This window comes from Ictidomys tridecemlineatus, chromosome 14 (genome assembly GCF_052094955.1).
Source record: "Ictidomys tridecemlineatus isolate mIctTri1 chromosome 14, mIctTri1.hap1, whole genome shotgun sequence".
Lineage (NCBI taxonomy): Eukaryota > Metazoa > Chordata > Mammalia > Rodentia > Sciuridae > Ictidomys > Ictidomys tridecemlineatus.
Window position 1 is genome coordinate 27902382 of NC_135490.1, and position 20794 is coordinate 27923175.

The 20794-nt window shown below is 32.0% G+C and overlaps 1 long non-coding RNA gene and 1 pseudogene across 1 annotated transcript in view; one reads left to right on the forward strand and one right to left on the reverse strand.

Annotated features, from left to right (window-relative positions):
- LOC144370589 (uncharacterized) overlaps positions 1–20794 on the forward strand; it is a 334921-nt gene that overhangs the window by 4069 nt on the left and 310058 nt on the right. Inside the window, exon 2 of the long non-coding RNA XR_013430503.1 lies at positions 17453–17572. This is a non-coding gene — a long non-coding RNA (uncharacterized LOC144370589). The remainder of the gene's footprint in view (positions 1–17452; positions 17573–20794) is intronic.
- LOC101956451 (transcription factor BTF3 homolog 4 pseudogene) lies at positions 15073–15366 on the reverse strand (annotated as a pseudogene).

Below are 20794 nucleotides of genomic sequence, written 5' to 3' on the forward strand. Positions count from 1 at the left end.
GTACATAGCATCTCTTCATTAATTCTCAGAAACTTTATTGGTCACAGAAAATTTCATAGGCTGCTGAAACAAACAAAACAAAATTTCAGTGGCTTGCCAACTAGGGATGTATTTCTCACAAACACTTCATTTTTTTTTGATTGAGGTGACCATAGATCAGTGACTGTCTGCTACAAGCATTAAGGGAACCAGCAATTTTTACCTTGTGGCCTCCAGAGATGAAGGAATAGGAAATAAAGCTGGAAGATTGGGATGAGGCTTACAACACTTTTGTTTACATTCCTTTGACTGAGGGCTCTACATAACTTTAAGTGTGGCTGGGATGTGTAATCTAGCTGTTTGCAGAGAGGAAAAGGAAACAAGACTAGGAGGGTAAGCAGTGTTTTCTCTTCCAGAGCTGAGAAAACAGGCTTTGTAAGCAACTGATGTTTGTATGTACATGTGCTTCCTACTTGGTGTATGCACTGCCAGATCATCTTGTCATACTCAAGGAGAAACACAAGGGGAAAGTATGCAGAAACCTCAGAATAAAATTAACTATAATCCCTGAAATCTGAGAAATCACCAGAACACTGGTAACAGATAGGACTGAGCTTGGGTTTCAAGACTACAACTGTGATTTGAAAACTTTCAAAGACAACAGCCATTAAAGAATACATTGTAGATAAAATCATGTTTAATTGTAGAGATTTTACAGACAGGTTTTCATGTCAGCTGCCAGAGCACTAAGTGTTAGAAAACAAGTCTTCTATAATAGAATGAATCAAAATGGTTTAAAGGTGAACACAATGATTATCAAGTATGTATTTGATTTAAAAGATCCATACATTGGTACATACATACACACATGCCCAGGCATATTCTATACCCTTATGCTTTCTCATGCTTTCAAACTCTGTGCTCATATGAAGAATTCTTTCTTATATATTTTCCTTTCCCCCTAACTTCAGTATTTATGGTGTATGATAAGCACAGAGGTTATCAGAAACATTTTTGAAAATTATGAAGGTAAGCAATGAAACAAAGTGTTCTTTTAAATTAAGGTTACAGTTTGTGAGCTACTTCTAATAACCCTATTATTTTATATGAAACAAATGAAAATAGCACCAAATATATACAAATGACACAGGTTATTACTTCAAATTATTTTATTTTATAGATTATTATTTCAGATTATTTAATGTTTGAATGATGACATATTATTTCTTCAGAAGTATTATATATTGTGGGACAGCTGACCATCAAAACTTATTAAATTCTCCAGTCCAAAGCATAGGATACAACTCATTTGTTTTATCTCTATATGTGTTATTTAAACCGTTTTCTAGTGACTAGATATTGTCACTGGGATGTGTGGATCTTAACAATGAACTAAGCATTACATGATTTTCTAATAATCTGTGACTGTTTCATAACATTTATGCCATAGGTTATCAGAAAATGGTATTAATGTTCTTTCTCAAAATAACATTCATAAAACTCTCAAATTGCTTTTTAGCTCAACCTTTTATTTGATACATTCAGATAATGCTTATTGGAGTTTTCTTTTGTCAAAATTGAGACATTTGAGTTTACCCTAAGCTGTATCAGAAAAGTTGGGCAGCTTTTATATTCAAGAGACATAGGGATATAAAAACAGTACAGTGTGCCTCTTTGTCACTGTATTCATCATCAGCTCCCTCTTCTAACTTGCACACTCACAGGTGTCTCTGTCCTCTTCCCTAATGTGTCCCAAACATCTGGGGCAGTGCTTGTCACCTACTAGTGATTTTCTATCTCTCATATATGTAGATGAGAAGCTACTGGGAACATTTCTGAGAACTACAGATGTAAGCAATGAAACAAGTTTTCCTCTATATTTTTAAGGGTACACTTTGAGAGCTACTTCTAATAATCCTGTTAATTTGTATAAAACAAATGCAAACAGTATCAAATATATATGATATCACTGGGTCAGGTGTGCCTCTCTCTGTTTCTATTAATATATTCCTTTAAAAATACACATAAAGGAATTTATGTATGAATAATTTACTAGCCTCTAATTCTAAATTAAAATATGAATCTAAATACAAATATTACTTTTTTGGACTTTACATAGAATTAGTCTTTTTGTTCCTCACAACAACAGCAAATGTGTCACCCCAGCTCTGTCCTACATTTAGTTAGTTAATAGCTCTGACGACTACAGGCTGCCTTCATCAAAGTTACACCCTGTCTGCTGAGTTTGAAGATCTCATATTCAGCAATCTTTTATTCTTCTAGTTACCAGACTCCTACTGTTGAACCAACTTTCTAAGTATTTACTTACTAATGTACTACATTCCAAATTAGTTTGAAAAAAGACAAATCTTTCTTTATGAAGTCTTATCAAATCCTTTTGGAAGCCAGGTAAATATAAGCAAATTCATATGCAGTTGAATTTTACTTTTATTTCCACTTCATGTATTTGTGTTTTTGCTAAGAAATTTGTTTTTCATTTAAAGTGTGTCAAGATTGTCCAATTTCAAGGAAGTGTAGCATTGTGCACATCTCATGTTTCCTCATTTTCCATTAATTTTAATGAAAATGTAAATTAGTTTAATAAATAAACACCAAGAAAATCTTTGAAGGGGATGGTACTGGCAGAAAATATACCAATTTAGAATGCAAATAGGGAGATAACTTGAAGGCTTTGCTTTCTCCAGTTTCTTTAATACCGTTTGTCTCATTCTAAGCTTCTTCCCCCTAAAACACTGTCTCCCTTAGGTGACTGAATGACAGCTGGTATAACCCTACCTTCCGTGGTACAAGTTCTGACACAGTCACTGACATACTCTACAGTAGTAATTTTCAACCTTGCAGCATGAAATCCAAAATCAGTATGGTTGATTAAACCATCTTTATTATTATTATTTCTAAAACCAGAACATTATAGTATAGGATGGAATGGGATAGACTAGTCTAGTATGAAAGAGAGTTTGAAATATCAGGATACAGCTATGTAGTTAGGCTAAGGCACGGCTTCATTAAATAATTGCTTGAGTTGATTAATATCTATATATGTATCATGGAGTTAACAAGGAGAATGTTGCTCTTAACAAAAAAACCTATGAATATGGGTTTTAACATTTCCTTGAACTTCCTGAAATTATATGTATATTAGTGGTTATATATATTTCATATATACAAGATTATATATACAGAAAAAACATGGTACAAATATGTAAATATACAGTATATGCATAGACATGTCCATTCTTGTTAGAAAAGTTTATGACTGGGAGTGGTTGTGCCCACCTGTAATTCCAGTGACTTGGGAGGCTGAGTTAGGAGGATCACAAGTTTGAGGTCAGCCTCAGCATTTTAGCCAGACCCTGTCTCAAAATAAAAAATAAAAAGGGTTGGGGATGTGGCCCAGAGCTATAGCACCCCTGAGTTCAAGTTTCTGTACAAAAAGGAAAAAAAATGTTTATGAATCAGAAATTTCTAGGGGCAATTGGTATCCAATGGCTCCTTTTTATACCACAGAAAACAATATTTTGCTGGTTTAATTTTGAGAATTGTTAATATTAAAATAATTTATGAACTCTATGAGCTTGCAGAAAAAAACTTATTAAGGTAATGCCTTCCTTGTGACTTAGAATTCAAGAACTTGTTGGATATCTTTTATATCTATTTCATCTCATTGAACCTGAGAGATTTACTCATTTATAATTAACATTAATTTAAAAATATATATTTATATTTAGGTGAAGATGGACACAATACTTTTATTTTTTTATTTTTATGTGGTGCTGAGGGTTGAACCCAGTGCCTCACATGTGCTAGGTGAGCACTCTATCACTGAGCCCTAGGCCCAGCACTAGCCCCCTATAATTTAATGTGAATTTTTTTAAGTCCTCGATATTGGACATAGTTCTAGTTGATTTTATGATCCTCACATAAACTGTGGTAGGGGAGGATTTATTATCCCCATATGAGGAAACAGAGGCTCAGTGAGTTTATGTCTGTTCATTTGCACGCACACACTCACCAGCCTGGAACCAGACAAAGCTGGATATAGAATCTATGTCTTCTCAATATAAGATCAATGTGTTTTCTGGGATGCATGTGAATTAAATGGGTTTCTAAGGGAGGAAATACTTTAATTGTGGCTGTCATGCTTGTTGCACATTCCATGTTCAGGTTGTAATTAGTGCCACTCAGTCAGGTGGGTGCACCGCTCCACTTCATACCCCACCTCCAGGGTATCTGTTAGTTTATTGTGGAACTAGTACACATTCAAATGTAAAAAGGAGCTCCACTAGAAATTACTATGATCCCCCGCAAATCTGGTTAGATGGCTACCACAAATGACCCTGAAGTGTCTTGTTGATTCTCTTTAGGATGTCTTAGAGCTATAAGAAGAGCAAAGCTTTACTTGAATTTTCTGGTTTTATTATTTGGATAACTCATTTTGTAATGTATTTATATGTGAACTTACTAGTGCAATTCTATAGTTTTCTTCTGGTGAAATGTGTCCTTGTTTCAAGATGTCTTAATAAAATAAACTTAAGAAATCATAAAAGAATTAGCTACCTGTAAATACTTGATTCATTGACATATGATCATTGTATCCAAGAATTATTCTAACTTGCAGTATAGATGTTTTAGGAAATTACTGAATGAGTTTAATTAGGAATTGCATATAATTTTCTTCATTAATTTTAAAGATAATATAAATCATTATCATATTGAGAATAATTATTGGAGTAAAAAGAAAAGGCTTGATTCTTGGCTATGTGATTCAATAACTTCAAAATTTCAGAATAACTAATTTATGTCTTAAGTCCTGATTGTTCTCATTTATAAAAGCATAAACTAGTTTCCTCTATAACCACTTTGGAGAAATGCTATAAATACTAAATAAGATCGTATGCAAGATCTTTGGAAACCATAAAGTACTTATAAAATGTATGTGTATATGTTGTATATGTATATTTACAAATATGTGAAATTTTTATGTCTTCTTTCATATACATTAAAGTTTGAATTCTTTTCATAAGTAGTAGAATTTTAGCTCACACACTTTACAACTTAAAATAAATATATAGAAATTCCCCTAATAATTATTTTAAAAATCCATCAAGAATAACTTACTTCATGTGGATGTGTTCTAAAAATGTCCTGAAGATGGCACAATAAGTACATTTTGGTGGAAACATCATGAAAGTAGAGGTTATATGAAAAATATATTTGAGGTTAAAACACTAAATTTAAAATAAGCCTTTTCTAAGTTTGTGGAAAAGAAATTTTCTGAGCCTTTTAACCAATGCCCATTGTTTTAATGTTACAGAAATCATTTGTTTGATTGTGCCTTCAGGAGTATTACAAACAGGTAGCTAGTCAGAAAACCGATATAGTCAGATGTTACTGACAAAAGTCAGGTTAGTTTATGTTGTACAGTTTTATCAATAAATTTACCCTTGCAATCGTAAAACATCTGATAAGCTCATCTGTTATCTTCTGCATAATGTACAATCTGCATCTAAATGCCAGTTTTTATTAGACACATTATGGGGATAAAACCTGGCAGAGAAAAGAAATTAGTTGAAAAATAACAGTTTTATTAAAATGTAAAATTTGGTAGGACTTACTAATAGAAAAGAAATATTTGCAAGTTTCATTATTTCTGTGGGATCACATGCTTATGTTTTTAAAAAATATACTACATTATGCCAGCTGTATATTCCACAAAGCTAAAGTAGAATGTATGAAACTACAGATAGTAGAAAAATGGGTTCCTTGGGAAATACGTGGTGTGAAAATATATCTGCTGTGTTTGAGTATGAGAGGTCATGGCTCTCAGCCATTTCTTTAACTTGCCTGTTTCTACATGAATCACACTTAAACACTTAGTGTTCATAGTGTAAACTTTTGCCTATTAAGAGTTTAAAATCTGAATATGATCCATAATATATTTACATGTATACATATAAAATATTAAGTGCAAAGTTATATAGAGATTTATTGTGAACCCATTATCCATATAAACTCTCTTACAATGTGTTGAATAAGTACATAAATTAAAAATTACTTCTTACAAGTAGATTCATTTGTGACTGATTGGAGGGAAGAAGTAGTATTTTTTATTGATGTTGGCAAGCTGTCTCTCACAGGAAGGGAAATTCTTTAACTTAGTTGTTGAAAACTGAACTTTAGCTCCAAGAAGTCTTCCATTTGATAAGATTAGAATTTAATGATTTATTATTGTATTCTGACAGTACTGAAAACCTAGAGGGTTTTAGGAATTTTGATGATTCTGACTAATTATAAATTTATTCTGTTCTATGTCAATATTCTAAGACCTCTAGAATTGTTTTTGACAGTAAAAGTGATGTAACTTTGGCCATTAGTAAATCATAGAAATGTCAATATAATCTTTTCAGTTTAGATAGATTGTTAAAAAATTAAATTGATATGAAGTAGAGCATTTGGAGCTTTAACAGCTTATAAATTAGGAACTTAAAATCTTGACATTGGTCTTGAAATTTTTTCTTGTGGTCTGTTTTTTTTTAATATATGTATATTTTTAGTTGTAGTAGGACACAATGCCTTTATTTTATTTATTTATTTTTATGTTGTTCTGAGGATCAAACCCAGTGCCTCGCATGTGCTAGGCAAGTGCTCTACCGCTGGGCCACAACTCCAACCTGTTGTGTTTTCTTTTTGAATAAACTATTTGCTTATTTGAATATTTTAGTAGACTTTTATGTTCACAAATCTTAAATAATGAAAGTAGAAATATAAGTGTACAAAATTATATATGTTATGCTTACAAAGAAATTGTCATAAGTTATCAAGGATCAGTTAATGGTTCAAAATGTCTAAATACTTTCCAGTTATCAATAATGCTTCAATTTTTTGTATGTCAATATATGTTTATAAAAAAAAGGAGGCTTTTTTGTATGTGCTTGTGCATATGTAGAACATTTCAGAAAGCCAGTGACCCTTACCCATCTCTCCATTCTGTATCCTGATCTTCTTCTAATGCCTCACTTTGAACCATTCAGGTTATTTTGACCATGTTCATATAAAGAGTCAATCCACATATTCTTAAATATACTATACCACTTCTGTTAAATTTTAAAAACAATCCATTCATACATTTATCTAAGTGATCTTCTTTAGTGTGCTTTTCACTGTTTGTCTTCATTTAAAAAGAAATTTATCTTAAATGGATTAAATTTAGCAAAATGGATAAACACATGAAGCAAACAAGAAATAAACAGAGAGAGAGAGAGAGAGAGAGGGAGAGAGAGAGAGAGAGAGAGAGAGAGAGAGGTGGAGAGAGGAGGGAAAAAGTGAAAAAGAAATCCTGCTATTTTTAGTTTAATCTGACAGAATCTCAGAGTTAGTCCATTGTTTGAAAAATTCTCAAAAGAATGTGATATCTTATTTTATAAGAATATGGCTTTCAGTCATAATGTTCATATTTCATTGGATTTGCTCATTTATTTCATTGTAGAGTATTATTTTATAAACTTGTCAAAGTTGTAAAATGCTTCTGTCTTGATTTAGCATGGCCAATAGTTGTTAAAATGGGTTGATTAGGACCTTTTCTTTCACAATAGTTCCAAACAATTTATTAATATGTTTAATAAATTCTGAGATTTGCAGTCTAGATCCTGTATTTCAGAGAACTGTTGTGTGTCAACCCAAAGAAGATTCATGGATCCATCTATGTTGAAAGTATCAATAAATATTTGTGAATATAAGGTTGATCTAATGCTCAGAATTAATGAAAACTAGTGGAAATAATTCAGAGGACACTGATTTGGTGTGGTGATATTTTATTATAATTAGTTGTTCATATCTTTCTAGTTGCATAGATTTTGAAACTTGAATTTCTCGTTATAACATAGGAGATAGTATTAAATGAGATCAAGTCATTTATCATTCTGAATAAAATCATGTTTGATTTCTAGTAGCATGCTTTCATAAAACATTGTTCCTCAGGGATCACAGAAAAAACACATATAACAACATTTCAGGCATTTGAAGAAAGAACGTAGTAAACTTCAAAGTATTAGAAAATTTACTACCTTGCCTTTATTTTTACCATTTGCTCTGAAATTTCATGAAAGATAGTTATTACTGTATTTGAAAACTTTTTTTGGTTAGTTTGCTTATTCTGTAATATTGAACTTGTGCTTTTACTTATAGTTCTCTAAAACGTAGCAATCTATAAATAAGTATATTTATAGTGTCTAAGGCCACCTATCTTTTAGAGAGTATGCTGTCTTCAGTTCCAAAAGACTTTAAAACAGTAATTATTACAATGATTTAGATGTGGCATTATGTGAACAGAAGACTCCATGAATGATTACTAAAGGTTCCTTACAGCTTTAGGAGTGTGTGGTTTTCTGAATGAAGTTTGGGTGTTCCCCAAGCAATAACGTTAGTCATGGTAAGTTAAATTATTCATGTAAGCTATCTTCTTATCATGTCCAAATAATCAGTGTTAGCATGTATTAAACCATGCAATATCAATGCCATGCCCTTTGGCAGACACAAAAATGGTGAGTTGAAAGAAAGTTGACTTCATATTTGTTAGGATGTCAGTGTGCTCAGTAAAGGGGTCTGGGATTCAGTTTCATATTTATATCTTTATATTTATTTGTATAAATATTATACATACATATCTTTATGAAGACTCTAAATCATCCTCAATTTCTTTTAGTAGCACTTCTGAGAGAATGTTAGGGACTCCAAAGACAGATTCACAAAGGGCAGTTTCTGCCACAGTTGGATCACTGCCACAGTATTACTTTGGTGGCTTGGATGTTTGCTGCCAGGAATGGTGCAAAGGTCCTCATGGTGGCTTTGCTCACTCCCTCTACCTTCTCTTGCTGTTCCTCCTTCTCACCCACACCAAACCAGTTGAATATTCCTCAAACACTGCTCCTATCAGGATCCATATGGGTGAAGGTTATTTTCTTTTGGCCCAGGCAGTAAGCTTGTTTAACCTAATCTATTTTCCTTTTCATTTTAAGTAAGAAAATTAAGAGTGAAACTCATAGCATGGCCAAGTAATCACTGACCAGCTGTTGTTTCAAGTACTGTGGAGCCCACTTCCGTCTGTTTCATTAAATTCATTAAGTTCATTAAATTCATCAAGCAGACTGTGCTTTGTTTTATTTCTTGATACCTAATTCTGTGTCGTATTTTACTGTGTACACTAACTCACATGCTTGTGAAAATAGGTGCAGTGTGACTGCTAACAAATATAGCTCAGCATTTTGCTCAGGGACTTTAAATATTTCCCACTTTTCTTCTCTATCAATTCTGAGTTTCTCTGTGTGGTAGGTAAGATTCTCTGTTGCATTTATTTAATCTTATTTCTCACAGTGTACTCTCAACTCCAGTGGGGCCACTTCCTCAAAGTTCTTCTAAGCTGTTACAATCATTCTCATCAGTGCTTTCCCAGGAGCCCATTCTTGAATGTCCTTCGTTTTTCCCGACTCTTACGCAAACCCCACCATTCTGTCCTACAGGGACAAATTTACACTCCACCTTACTTATGAAGCCCACTCTAATTATTCATGGATCTCCTTTAATGTTAAATGTTTCAATTTCTGTGCTGCAAAAATAGTCCTTAAATTCCTGATACATTTTGCATTGATTGTCTGTTTTATAACTTTAGGTTTTAGGGGTAGCAATTAAAGCTTAAATTTCTTGTCTCTCAACAGAGTCTAATATAAGTTTAAGAACTCATTCAGTAAACATTTTATGGTAGAGATTGGACTGGCATTAAGTCTTCCTGTATCATAGATTTTTTTAATTGAATATTCTTTAGTTTAGGATGCAGGACAGAAACAAGTCATGCTTGCTAGCAGTCCTCATTGAGGCTTCCCATTGCCTAGCCAGCCATTCTGTTCTGCTTTTGAACCATGAACAGAAATGACAGGTCACTTGGAACTGACACAGATGTGAGCTGGTGTTTCCTCCCCATCACTCCCTTTTTCTGTGACTTTGGAGGCATGTATTTCTAATGGCAAAGTGGCAAGACAAAACAGGACTTGTGTTGGATGTAAGGTGGACAAGGAATACACTTATGTTGTTTTAAGCCATGGAATCATTGTGGTTTGTTTACAGTAGATACTAAATTTGATTCTCATTGGGAATAGGAGGTAAAAATTATTGTATATGTGCTTTATGAAATTTTCAATTATACACACAATAAAATTACATACATATATATATCTTACAAAATATTCTGTTTCTGTATTAATCCAGAACTTCAGAGTCATGCAGCCTGCTCAAGATCTCTTCAAAGCAAATAGAAATTGTTCTCATCTGTTGCCACCAGAGGCACATATTTCATGGTTTTCCCAGTTACAGCAAATGCTGGCTTTCATCGAATTTTGACATCAAATTTTGTTGATAGAATACCTAAGTCTACAGGAAGTTTATGCTTAGTTGGAAATATTATTGGTTACTGGTTGGTCAAGGAGATTAGCCTTGAGGTTTAGAATTTTATCAACTTCTTTTGGTCTTTTAAAGAAACCTCATTTAAAAGAACTTGTCCCATTTTAAATTATGTTGAAGCACAAAATGTACATAAATATTTTGAATTCTAAAGGATGTTCAGTGTTATATAGTGATAATTTGTAAATTAACAATGCAAAAATGTGCATTAGAAAGTTAAGGAGTAGGACCAGGCTCGGTGGATGTAATCCTAGCAGCTCAGGAGGCTGAGACAGGAGAATCATGAGTCAAAGCCAGCCTCAGCAGTGGTGAGGCGCTAAGCAACTCATTGATACCGTGTCTCTAAAGAAAATACAAAATAGGTTCTGGGGATGTAGCTCAGTGGTTGAGTGCCCCTGAGTTCAATTCCCAGTACCAAAAAAAAAAAAAAAGAAAGTCAAGGAGTAAAGGTGAATTTGATATTCCAATCATTATTTTTACTTGAGCTATCTATTCCCTTATTAATAGAGCCCATGGACAGTCACTTGATAAACAGGGTTCAAGCATTTCAGCTACAAGAAAATCTATAATTTTATAGCCTTCTTATTTTGAAAAGCACAGTTTTGAATATCAGGATTTAGAAAAAATTTTTAACATTAATCATGAATATATGCTGTCATTTGGCTTAATAAGAACTACCACTATGTATAATGTTACTAAAACTCTTTATATTTATTTTGCATATTCAAAATTCAAGCTTACACCAAAATAAAATAACTATCTAGTTAATAATGTAAAAACATCCTATGCTAAGGGATGCTTGGGAGATGAAGTTTCTTACATGCTGTTGATTTGAATGTGTTTATTCTGGAAAGCACTTTGAAAATGCACATCAAGATCTTAAAAAATGCTTATATCCCTTATCCCTTTGATTCTTAAAATAGAATCAAATTCTATATTAAGGATATAATCAGAGAATATGTCACATGTGTATATTAATATTTTTCCTAGTTATTGAAAAATTTTATAAGTCCCTAAGTGCTAAAAACCAAAGGTAAACATACTTTGATATGTTTTGATGATGGTGGATTTTGTAATCATGAAAAATATAATTTTAAAAAGGAGTTGAAGATATTTAATGATATGATAAAATGTAACATTACATTAAAAAACAGGCACAGAACTACATACACTTAATGATTCCAATTTAATGAATTGAATAAAAAATCTTATGTAGCTATGTTGAAATAACAATGGAAACAAATACACAGAAATAATAAAATCAATTGATGGACTTGATGGTGATTCAAAAATAATTTTATATATTTCTCAATGTAAAAATGAAGACCACAGGACATATAGAAACTACTAAAGTATTAAAATAACCAACAGTTATTTTTTGACCATTGAAAACACCAAATTCTGCTCTAGCCAAATTGAACTTGTATTATCAATCTTGTTATAGCATGTTCACACAGCACCATCAAACAACAACAAAACCCACTTCATCTGTTCAGATACCTTTACTTCATTTGAGCCATCAGGAGAGTTGAGGTGCATGCCTCTGTGAGAAGCCCTCCCTGACCCCTTTCAGGTCAGGTAATATGCTCTTTCTCTATACTCCCATTGCATCTGCCACATTACTTTATAATGATATTAAAATGCAGTTGATTTCCTTGACTAAATTCACCATTGGACTGTTGCTTTGTAGTTCTTTTAGGTCTAGAATATGTTCCATCACCACATTCTTAGTATTTTAGTACTTTTTAGCACAATGACTGGCACACAAATGATTCAATTAATGTTTGTAGACTGAACAATGTTTATAATGATGCATAGCAGTGTACACATGCAGAGTGAAGTGTTATCTTGAGTCAGAGTTTGCATTAAACTCCTGATTTTAGGGGCTGGTGTTGTGGCTCACTGGTAGAGTACTTGCCTGGCATGAGGCACTGGGTTTAAATCTTAGCATCATGTGCAAATAAATAAAATAAAGGTCCATCAACAACTAAAAAATATTTTTAAAAAACTCCTGATTATATTTTGTTCTAAATTGCTGGAAATTTCTGTCTTAGCAGTCTGGAGTCTATATATAAAATATATACATATCAACTACTGTCGTTCAAAGTTGCTTTACATAATTATAAATATAATACATTAAGTTAGTTATTTTACATTTGAGATATATTTTTCAATAATAAATTTAAGCTTTTTAATCAATTTGAATAACTAAATTTAAGCTTTCAAAAGTAGAGATGTTGTTTATAGGCTTTAACAAATTTTGCCACATTTTTAGGATTTGTTATAAATTATAAAATGCATTGGAACTAAACTTCTCAACCCAAATCACAGTAATGTTTCATAAATTTATTTGGTGAGGTTATTCATTATTTTGTGTGAGAAAGACAGTTGTCATGGTAATAGCTTAAAATTAACTGAAACACAATCCTGGTCACGTTTACTGCAGCAGGTGAATCTGCTCTTCTGCAATGCATTTTCCTAGTTTAAATATAACTGCAGCAAAGTATGAAGAATTAAAATGAATATTTAGGAGTACTTTCATGATAGGTATAAAATTAAGCTTTGAAAATTCCCCAATTTGGAGAGCCATTTCTATTAGCATATCCAAATATTCCTGTGAGTTATCTTTATATAAAATGCAGATTTTCTTCAGAATGATCCAGGGCAATGCAACTGGACTTTAGTCTAATATTCAGAGAAGAGTTGATAAGTGGCTGAGATGGCTTTGCCTTGAGAAGAAGGCAAACAGATAAGGTCATTTCTGTGGACAAAATATGTTATCTTTGATTCCCTACTCATGCTATGTGGTTTGTCATAATTTGCCAAGATGTTAATTAGGTGACAGAATTAGTGAACATGCTTTTATGGAAGAATGGCAGATGCTAAAAACAATAAAAAAGGCAGTACCTGAGCCCGAGTAATTCCACTATTGTATATTCAGACACTTTTGAATTCAGTGGAATTCCTGCTAGGAAATGATTTTTTTTTTCTTACTGAATGGATCATTAAAAAGTCCATTTACTACAACAAAATGCATGTTTTTGAATGTGTATATATGTGAGTTTGTAGATCTGTTTTCTCTTCAACTTGAATTTCATTGATATAATTTGAAAAGAGTGGAACCTATTTCTTAATAACAAGTAGGTTATTTTTGTTGTTGTTGGTTTAGGTTGTTATGGTCAGATAAGAAATGGCAAAACCCATTGCCTATAGATTTCTGTGTGGGGAAAATTTAAATGTAGTTGTTTCTAAATCTGTAATGTATGTATTATTTTTTTTCTTTTTGGAAAAGTTTAATGATCTCATTGCTGTATTTTCAGAAATATACTGAACATCTTATAGTAGTGTCATCTCAGTATTTTAGAGCCAAATCTTCAAAGCAAATCAGGCTTGTATGTAAAATATGTGCATATTTTGAACTGTTGCATAAAACACAAGCACGTTACGTATTTCACAAAAGCTCAACTACTTGTTTAATAATATACCAATTGCTGATATTTAAAAATTAAGATGTAAATCAAAAATAGATTTTGGCAGCAAAAAGTTGGAATATAATGTACATTTTAATTTCAAGAAAGCTTAAATATTAACAAAATATATTCTTAGAAGTTTCATTTATAAGGGAATTTAGCTACTTTTAAACAAATGTCCAGAAATCCTAACAAATTCATATATAACCTTATCCATGTGACACTAAATGTCTGAATAAACAAAATTGAGTACTAAATAGGTATTATTTTTCCCATGTGACATGAAATGGGAAAATTTAGTAAAATCTAGTGATTTTTCATTTTATTATCGAGTATTTAAATAAGGTTCTGTGTTTGGTGTGTAATTGTTAGTAATGAAATATAGACAAAGTAGATGATATTTTTTTTTAAAATTGTCTAACTCTCTGTACTCTCCTAAAAGGAAGAAAGATATCAAACCTAGGTCCTAAGTATTACTTTTGAGCCCACAGCTTTCTGTTATACAGTAAAAATAATGATTTCTCTAACAGTTCAATCATTAAAAATAAATTTAAATGTTGATTTTCACAATTACAAATACATGCAATTTAACTAATAATTAAATGGAAATATTAACAAAGGCTCTGCACAGTTGATGATCTCTTTTGAGGTAATCTGTCTCAGTGTGTAAACCTTATTTAAAAATTGTTTTGCAGGTATACCTTTTCTTACAAAGTGAAATGAATTATTTGGAAAATATTAAAGTAAAATTTTCTATTTTTTTTAAATGAATAATTATTTGCAACATATTAGCATATTAACTTAGCAGAATAAATTTATTGTGGGAATAGTACTCCCCAATACAGTTGCAGCAGTCCTTTCTACTTTATGCTTTATGTCTCTGTTCTTTTTTTTAAAACTGCATCAATAGTTTATGTATGACCAAAAGAATAGACCCTGGGAAGGAGTGCAAAATGAAAAATAAAATAACCAAAAAATGTTGAACAAACAGCATTATTAGCATACAAAATATCTATATTACTGAGCTAGTAACAGGTTATGTTCTCTGTGTCTGTACTACTTTGGAACCACATAGCTGATTCCTTTAATCTAGTCCATGCCAGATTCAAAATACTAAAAATAAATAAATAAATAAATAATAAAATTATTTAGCTTAATTCTTTGATGCTTCATCAAAGAAAATTCTCATTTTTTATGAGATCTGGGACATTGTCATCCTCTTCATCAATGTCATCTGGTTTTGGTGCTTTACTGTCCAACACTTGCTGTGGGAACCATTAAGCTATCTTTCTAAGGCTTGTTAAGCTGTCAGCACCAAACTGACTTAATATTTCAAAAACATTTGTGTGATTGGTTCGGCTACTGCATGACCAGTACTTGCAAAGGTATTCGCAGACAGGGAAGCTTGGACTTTGAAATGAATAAGTGTCTCTTCAACTTTGATCATGTTCACCTCTTCAATACCAGCTATATTATTCACAGCCAGTTTTTTTTTAAGAGAACTCTAAAGCTTTTTGTAATCAGATGTAGCAGCTATGCATATTGATGACTACACACCATATCAATATGCAGCTATGCATATTGATGACTACACACCATCTCTTTAGCAGCCCAACTATTAGAACATTCACTTTGAGAAGTTTAATAAGTTCAATGAAAATATAAGTTTAATAAGTGTAATGAAAATTTATCAATATTTTATGGAGTATGTAACCTATGAATTTTCTAATGTTTTCAATTATTTCTCTTTCTCAGTAATATTTTCCAAAACAAAACAAATTAACTCATGAGTCTGGGTCCTTTATTTTAGAACCAATATTGTATATGCCTTTTACTATAGTTAAATACTTATAATCACATGATATATAGAACATGTATTCAAATTGATATATGTTTGGAAAAATTCATGCAAAGTTGTATTAGTATGAGATAAAATATGAGTTACATGATTACTGTGATTTGTTTTATATATATATATATAATTATTGAAGATTACTTGCTTCAAATTTGTTTTGCATTATTTATACTTGGTTAAATTTTAGACATGAAAGGCATACATATCCATGGCTTTTTAGAAACTGTAGTAAGCTTGATGTCTATGTATGCTTTATGTTAATGTGAACACAGAAAACCATAGAGCTTATTAGTTTTTTCCCTTTGGAGATAAAGCAGTTGGGTAATGGATAACAAACCACCTGTCTTCTGCTTGGAGAATGTACTCTTGTTGCTTTGTGTTCAAAGAAGCCCTCCTGGTACCCATTGCCATGTTCTATGTTGTAAGTTAATAAAGTTACAGTCTAATGGTCTTTTTGACTAAAGTACACTTCTGAGGCTCTTTTGCCCAAAGGGTCCACACTATTAGTGAAGTCATTCCCAATGCTCCTTTGATATTTTGCTTTTCTGTCCTTTCTAGTGAGTGAATTAATAAGAACAGTGATATTAACTATTCACTGACAGCAATGGTTCCAGTGCATCCCAATTGCCAGCCACAATTAATACAAGGAAAACTGTAATTTTTCCTGTCATGTTTTACTAAGTTTGCAAAAGCAAAAAGCACAACAAGACAAAGCAGAAATCCCATTTTATTAATGCAGAAGAACGTATACTGTTTATTTTGTCTTTTTTCATGATAGGCTCTTATTTTGTGGGGTAAACATTTATTCTTAAGACAAAATATTCATGTTTCAATTATGTTATCAGTTAAATAATTTATTAAATTTGTGTATTCATTTTCCTCCTAGTTTTATCTAAATTTGTTAATGCCTCAGTTTATGAAGAATCATAAATAGTTCCCTAGATTTAACTTTTCCAATTTTAATCTTATTCTTATTTACTCCTCACTGCTAAATTTACCCAATAATTATTATTGAGATGATGTTGGGGAATGACAAAATATGTACTATTGGGTATACAATTTGTACAACTTGTTTATCTTATTTTCTTCCTTAAAAGGCATTGAAGAAAATCTGAAGATTTTATAGTATCATATTTATTATATAAATGTGTCTAGCTCTTTAAATTTGTTTTTTTTTTCTTCAAGAACATCTCTGTAAATGATAAGCAGTATTCATATTGTATTAAGTGACTATTTGAATATTAACTTTCCTTCCTTTGGGATATAACTAGAATTTTCTTACTTTGTTTCATGACCCATTCGTATTTATCTCCCATGTACTCTGTTCCTATAGGGTATTAACTATCTTCATGTTGGAATGCAGGAATCAATTAAACAGTACTTATTTATACCTAATGTACTGTATGTTCAATACTGTCAAGTCATTTGGTAATCATCCATGAAAATTCCTCTATTCTCTTTTCAGTTGTTGTACTGTTGTTTATCTGTGTTATTCCATTTCGCACAGATCCATTATACCTTTCCAATGTAATTTACCTCATTCAACCTAACTTTTTCCCCACCAGTGTTAAATCTCTTCTCTATAAATCTTTTTTTTTTTTGTGCCAGGAATTGAATGCAGGGACACTTAACCACTGAGCCACATCTCCAGTACTCTTTATTTTTTATTTTGAGACAGGGTCTCACTAAGTCACTCAGGGCCTGTAAGTTGCTGAGGCTGGATTTGAACCTGTGCCATCTGAGCTGCTGGGATTTCAGGTACAGGGCACTGTGCCTGGCTTCTTTATGAATCTTGAAGGTAAGTAGTGGTGTATTTTCCATCTTTTCTATGCTGCTAGGCTCAGAAAGTTGCATTTTAATTATTACTATTCTGTAAATTACGCAGTGAATATTGAGACTTTGCTCCTAATAATCATATGAGGAATTGTTATCTAATTTGTTTTCATTTGAATTTTAAGAATCACATTATGAAATTGCTGGCCTATAACAGACATTTAAGTTCTGCCTAGAGAACCTTTTATTAATCCCAACTAGTGTTCATTGCTTTGACTTGGCATTGTATTTCATTCTTCCTACAATAAGCACTTTCTAGACTTAACTGTGAAAAAAATAAGATTTAGGTTTGTCTCTTGCATGGACACCAAAAATTGCCCATGTATGTATTTAATTTATTACTGATTCTTTAATATTTTGTAAATTGTACATGTCAAGAGTTTTGTAAATGAAACCACATTTTTATAGGAAATTGTTTAAGATTTTTTAATGAACATGTCATATAATAAAAAGAATAATTTTCCCTACTTTCATTTTCCTTATTTCCATTTTTCTTCACAGTAAATGTTTAGATGCACACTCATTGCAATGAGATGGTTAACTGAAAGTATTCAGTATCCTGAATTGTCAGGAGGGAAAACTTTCTCCATACAGTCTTCTCGACTGTCCTATTTTTCCTCTTTGATCTCTGCCTGTGAGCTTTCACAGCTTTTGCAGCTTATGAAGCACACATTTACCCTAATTTCATGTTGTCTTGAATCCTTTCATGTGGGATGGATTTGCCTCCTGAGGTAAATGATAAACTCTTTAGGACAGAAGTTGTGTCATATATTTGTATATTCCCTATATATCTATAGAGAAAGTTTCATTAATAAATATTAAGATTCAACTTGTTAAGACTAAGCAGATTATCTCTGATTATTGGACAAAGATTATTGATCCAAGTGATTAACTTTTAATAATAGTACCATAGATATATGGCATATTCATCTTATTCTACAATTTTATTAATGCATTATAGTTGTATATCATGGTGGAATTTGTTGTTACATATTCATATAGGCACATACTATAACAAAATAATTTGACCAATATCTGTCCCAGATATCTGTCCCAGATCTTAATTTTTATGGATAAGAAAAATAATTCATAGAAATTAAATGAATGTTGAAAGATCATATATCAAAATTGTTTCCTTTTTTGAAATGTTCACTATTTTCCACAGTATTTACTTTCTATTCATTGGTTATCTACTGTCATTATTAGTGAATCAATGTAAATTTCATTTCTTTTTAATTTTAGATGAGTGGTTATCTAAACACATGTTTAAATACATGATTTGGGGATATTGAAAACATGGTACCTAAACAAATAATTCATCTATCCTCTTATACCAAATATTGTTTTAATTGATTACTTCAGGAATGGTAAATATTTATAACTGTCAGCTGACAGTCAAATCTTACAAAGGATTAAAACAAAGTTACATTAAAAGTAAAACTTAATGTGTGTTTTATAGCCCTTTCTTATCAGAAAACAATATAACAACTTGTTAGTCAATTAGTGTTTTTTCTTTTTGCTATAAAATCTGTGAGCTATTAGCAAACACTGAAATTGCATTCTAGTGAAAAACCAAACACTGAAATATAGACTACAAATAAAATATATTTCATATTCTTTTTGTGGAAAACACATACATATTATATCTGCATAGCACAGCAAACCTAAAAGTTAGTCTAACTAAAGAACATCTTTTCATAAGTTACAAAAGTTCTTTTCTTGACCAAACCCAAGCTGGACTACACTGAGCTCTGTTCTCAACATGGACCTGACTTTTGGGCATCCATGTTCATTGGCATTGTCTAGATTTAGCTACCATCCTGCTGAGTCAGGTTAGCAAAGCTCTCACCTGCTTAATCTGACCACCCTATGCATCTTATCACCTTGCTCCTGCTCTATCTTTGGTAAAAATTCCTGTTAGGTTTGTAGAACAAAGAGTTATCCTTTCTCTTAGCAATTTCCATCCACTGACTTAACCCTGCTTTTTAACTATAAATTCTCACTTTTTCTTATTATTTTTTCTCTACTACACAAACCCCTGAAGTGGTAGAACCTTTGAATAAAAGTTGTCTTAACCATCTTTAGCAAATATTATGAATGATTTCTTCAACATAGCATAAAATATATTCAATTAATTAATTTTTTTATAAATTTCCTCTTAAATATTTCTGCTTTATTATTAGTAACTGAGTAATAAAAAATAATTAAAACTTCATATAGTATTCACATAGTGTTTTAGTCAACTTTTTCCACTGCTGTGACCAAAGGACCTGACAAGAACAATTAGAGGAGAAAAAGTTTATTTGGGGGTTTGTGGTTTCAGAGTTCTTAGTTCATAGATGGCCAACTCCATTCCTCAGGGCTCAGGTGAGGTAGTACCTCATAGTGGAAGAGCATGGTGGAGGAAAGAACCAGGGAGCATGTCATCCAAGAAGCAGAGAGAGCACTCTGCTCTACAAGTATACCCCCAATGACCCACCCTCCAGGTAGACCCTACCTTCCTAGAGTTACCACTCAGTTAATACCTATCAGAGAATTACTTCACTGGTTACGTTAAAACACCCATAACCCAATAATTTCACCTCTAAACCAGTTTGCATTGACACACACACATGGCTTTTGGGGGACACATATACCTACACAATGTAGTCTTTGAATGAAGGCATAATATAAAAGTGTATTCCACAATATTTCCCCTTTACATATGGTTTTGTAGTCTATTGGAGACAAAATGCAATTTAATAATACAGATTATTTTGTTGAATAATATAAACCAGTGCACATGTTGTAAGTGCTTCCCTGTATATTTTTGTAGAAGAGAGAAGAATGGATTTTTCCATCTCAAACAAATATTGTAGTCCTATGAATCAAAATATCCATGGGAAGAAATAGGGAGAAGAGGTTGGAGTGCTCCTTGAACAGGGTGAAGCCCTCTGGCGTGGCTCACTGTTTGTCTTCTCTCACATCACCTTTTCAGTGAATTCAATGCCAAGTCTTAATGCTGCAGTTAGACACTAAGCAATGATCTTTTGTTCATTAACTATACACCCCTTGATGTTCAGCTCCCATTTACACAATGTCAATATGCCTCTTGCAGTTCTTTTTGCTCTTTCAAACAAACAATGACCTTTAATTGAAAGGAGAAAATTATTTGTGATATTGTGGCAAGAGATATCTTCTGGGATTT